Source organism: Coregonus clupeaformis, chromosome 24, assembly GCF_020615455.1.
Source record: "Coregonus clupeaformis isolate EN_2021a chromosome 24, ASM2061545v1, whole genome shotgun sequence".
NCBI classification, from domain to species: domain Eukaryota; kingdom Metazoa; phylum Chordata; class Actinopteri; order Salmoniformes; family Salmonidae; genus Coregonus; species Coregonus clupeaformis.
Window position 1 is genome coordinate 52,214,992 of NC_059215.1, and position 4,607 is coordinate 52,219,598.

General features: G+C 40.1%; 1 long non-coding RNA gene across 1 annotated transcript; it reads left to right on the top strand.

Moving 5' to 3' along the window:
* The first annotated feature begins 686 nt into the window (after window positions 1-686).
* LOC121537808 lies at window positions 687-2,005 on the top strand. Its single transcript, XR_005995153.2, has 3 exons — window positions 687-804; window positions 995-1,083; window positions 1,603-2,005. It is a non-coding gene; the product is annotated as an uncharacterized LOC121537808 (long non-coding RNA).
* The last annotated feature ends 2,602 nt before the right edge of the window (window positions 2,006-4,607 follow it).

The following is a 4,607-nucleotide window of genomic DNA, read 5'->3' on the forward strand; positions in this document are numbered from 1 at the left end:
ATTTTGCTATATTAACTAACACCCCCTGAAAACTTAGATACAGTGCCTTCAGGAAGCATTCACACCACTTTACTTTTTCAACATTTTATTGTTACAGCCTGAAATGTAAATAAATTCAATTGAGACTTTGTGTCACTGATCTACACAAAATACCCCATAAAGTCCAAGTGGATTCTTGCTTATAGAACATTTTAGAAATTAATAAATAAGGTCATCTTACCATTAGTCACATCATTGCTCAAGAAACACTAACTAAAAACATCCTCGTCGATCACATGCAAAGAGTTGACATGTTGGTGGTAGAGATATAGCGTTATGAGAATAATCGATATTATGGACCGTGAACAAAATATTTTGTTAAGTTTCACATTCTTTACATAGTAGATGTTTGATTTATGTGTATAGAGTTGTGTCTAATCTTTTGTGTAATTTGTAGAAAAACTTTCAGCATTTGCTGTTAGTGTGTGAACAATGACAAATGACAAACTATTGTATAGAGGATATCATGATTGTTTTGAGTGCATGTGCAAAACCAATTGAAAAAAACCTAAAACAAGCGTACACATTCTTTTTTCAGGGGGTGAAATACCCCCAAGGGGGTTCATGACAGAGATTATTGACATGGCTGTGATGTAAACTGGTTTGTGTTTTGACTGTGAGAGGTGTGGCAGGACGGGGCAGGTATCTGCAGAGAGAGTATAAGACAGGGATGTAGATGACAGAGAGACACTCCACTACTCTACTACTGAGGTCCAGAAGACATCAGCAGACAACCAGCATCAACCAGAATCTTCCAACTCAGAGGTAAGTTTGCTTTCACTGAGCCACTTCTTTTCTCAAATGTGAAAGCTGTATACAGCTGGACACTACTCGGTCCATCCCTGTCACAGCAGACTGTGCATTTTTGTTAACCTGGTGTGCTCTCTGTGCTCTGGCAGAGAAAGAGGACCCTGTGTGTGTTTTGACCTGTTGTGCTATCCGTGCTTTAATAAAGGATGAAGATCCAGATTTTGATACTGCTGTTCGCTCTTGTGAGTGTCCTGTCAGCAGCAAGTACACTCAATGAAGCTGTCCCCAGGGAAGGTACGTCTAGTGTGTGTGTGTGCGTGTGCGTATGTGTGTGAAAAAAGTACCAAATCCGGGTTCAAATACTATTTATTTTTATTTCTATTAATTTCAAATACATTTCGAAGCAAGTATTTGGAAAAATGTTCTTTAAAAATACAAGTAGGGTGAATATTGGAATTTAGTTGGAAATACAATTGGAAAGTTTTGGCATGTATTTTAAAATATTATATTGTATTGTACTGTCATAGCACCTAATCATGCCCTAAGTCAAATTGGCACTTACCTCTCTACTACAATATCTAATGTTGAGTGTTCTGATGTAAAATGCTGCTGTGCATTATTCCGTTTTTACACATTGCAGCTGGATGAGATCAAAGACTTTACCAGTAATGTCATGTGATTAGACTTGGTGAAAAGTGAAAACTACTTTTTGTAAAGTGAACAATAATTATACTACTTTACGTGTGTAAGTGTTTGAGTGGTCTGGTTTTTATTTGAAATGATTTGCTAAAATGGAAAATCTCTCTTCCTCAGTGGCTGAAGATGAAGAATTTATTTCTACGCTTTCTAAATGGTTTCACTCATTGGGGTGAGAAGCGACCAGCATGGGGCCGTCGGAGATCCTCTCCAGTCTCCTTATGGAATTAACCATCAGCTAACTGTGACATCATCAATAAGACTACTATATCAGTCAATCAATCAAACAATCACTGATTAACAAAAAATTAAACAAAATTATATTACAAAAGCCTGTCCTTCAAATACTGAGTAGCACTAGTTTAGTGTTTCTGAAAGAAGTGTACATTTTATGCATAAACATACTTTGTCTTGAAACATGATTGATTGGTTACTGGATAAATGAAGTGAATAAATGGTGTAATTCTATATGGGTGACGTGTAGTATTTTGATTGCCCAATAAACTACTTTCAAGCCTCATACATGTTTAGCACTGTTTTAAATGCATCATACATGTTTAGTGCAGTTGTTTCTTGTTTTGTGTTGCAATTATATTCATTTCTCTATTGCTCTACCACTTTTGTCAAAAAACTGTATGTAGACCCACTAAACTGAAGTGTGTTTGACAAAACTACACCGTCCTAACTTAATACCTGTCACAAAACTAAATAGCTCTATCAAAACAGTATCATTTGTCATGGGATAGGAAGGTTTTCTTACCATTCATTAGAACTCAACAAATACTATAATTAAGCAATAAGGTATGTGTGGGTGTGGTATATGGCCAATATACCACGGTTAAGGCATTCCCCTAGACCACGCCCACCTTTGTGGAAAACGATCCATCTTCCCCATTGACCCCCATTGATAAAGAGCTAATTTCCTTGTAGATTTTTTTGTCATGCAGAAATAAAAAACCATGCAGAAAAGTTTCTTTATTTTACAATGTACGTCAAACCAGGTCAAACATCCCAATCAACATTTTGCAATGCTCCCACAAAAGGAAATAGATATTGTGAAGAGAGCGCTGTGGCTTCAGGATAAGTCTAATTAACATAATTCAAAAATCCCCATAAAAATCTGTCTGTTTAAGCTAGAGTATCACGTTTCAGGAGAAGCCCCAGATGCAGACATTGTCGAAGTAACAAAAGTTTATTACAAAAACAGAGGGCAGGCAAACAACAGGTCATGGGCAGGCAGAAGTCAGTAACCCAGATCAGAGTCCAAAAGGTACAGAACGGCAGACAGTCTCAGCGTCAGAGCAGGCAGAATGGTCAATACCGGGAAAACTAGAAAACAGGAACTTGAGAAAGACAGGAGCAAGGGGAAAACCGCTGGTAGTTTTGACGAAACAAAACAAACTGGCAACAGACAAACAGAGAACACAGGTATAAATACACTGGGGATAATGTGGAAGATGGGCGACACCTGGAGGGGGGTGGAGACAATCACAAAGACAGGTGAAACAGATCAGGGTGTGACATAGAGATATGTTTGTTTTTGCATTGGTTGCTTCTCAATCCACCACATCTGCCGATATCTGCGGTGGAAGGTGGCAGAGCTAGAGCGGTGTTTGTCAGACCATGAGACATCCCGAAAATTGGTCTTCTCACAAAAATGTCTGTAGCGTCCGGTTTGGCCTACAAACTATTATCACCACTCTATTGAAAGCTGAGACTCTGTTTGGCACTAGGATGCTCACAAGCCTCACAAGGCTCACCTGAAGTTGGTACAGTCTCTTCTTCCTACTTCTGTCTACACTAATCTGACCCCTCTGTCTAAAGCTGAGACTCTCATGAACAGGATGGTTTTTTCTGTTTTGCCCTAGTTCGCCCAAAAGCCTCACAATAAAAACTAAATAATGGAAGTGTACAGTGCATTCGGAAAGTATTCAGACCCCTTGACGTTTTCCACATTTTGTTACGTTAGAGCCTTATTCTAAAATTGATTAAATTGTTTTTATCCCCTCATCAATCTACACACAATACCCCATAATGACAAAGCAATAACACGTTTTTAGAAATTCTTGCAAATGTACAAAAAATAAAAAACGGAAATACCAAATGTACATAAGTATTCAGACCCTTTTTCCACAGTATTTGTGGGATCTTGTTCCAGTGTGGTTTGTGTTAGACCGAGGACGTCACGTTATCGTTTGTTGTTTTGTTTGTGTAATCATTAAATAAAAAGTATGTTCGCCTTCAACGCTGCGCATTGGTCCTCTGTTTCCGACGATCAACACAGTAGCCATTGTGTGCTGTACTGTGGCAGCTAAATACAATATATTTGTGCTAGCTAGCCAACGTTTAATTATTGCTGCGTTATGAAAGGAACTAGACACGGACACAAATTATCTGCTTAGTGTGTTAACACACTATTGGTGGTTTGTTGTGACCAAGTGTTGGTGCTAAACTGTGTGTTATTGGATGCTAGCATGCTAGTTAGCTATGGTGTCATAGTTAGCTAGCTGAATAAAGTGGGTTGAGTCTATTCCTTTAAACATTGAACCGCTGTGGTTCACAACAATTCTGATTTCTAAAGGTGGAAGTTGGGAGAGTTTTTGTTCGGGTGGTTCAGTGAAACAATTATAGTTTCTGAGGTGGAAGTTTTGGTGAGGGAGGCCCTGCTCTCTCCTCTCCCAGATGTTTAGTTCATTTCATTCCGATCTCCTCTGCATTATTGTAGCCATTTGCTACAGCCTGTCAACTATGCCTCTGCCTATCCCTGTTCTCTCCTCTCTGCACAGGCTACACAAACGCCCCACACCGCGTGGCTGCTGCCTCTCTAACCTGGTGGTCCCTGCACGCACCCCGCACCTGGAGTTCAAGGTCTCAGGCAGCCTCTGGAACTGCCGTTCTGCTGCCAACAAAGCTGACTTCATCCCAGCCTATGCTAACCTCCAGTCCCTCGACTTCCTGGCGCTGACGGAAACATGGATTACCACTGAAAACACTGCTACTCCTACTGCTCTCTCCTCGTCTGACCATGTGTTCTCGCATACCCCGAGAGCATCTGGTCAGAGGGGTGGTGGCACAGGAATCCTCATCTCTCCCAAGTGGACATTCTCAATTTTCCCCCTGAC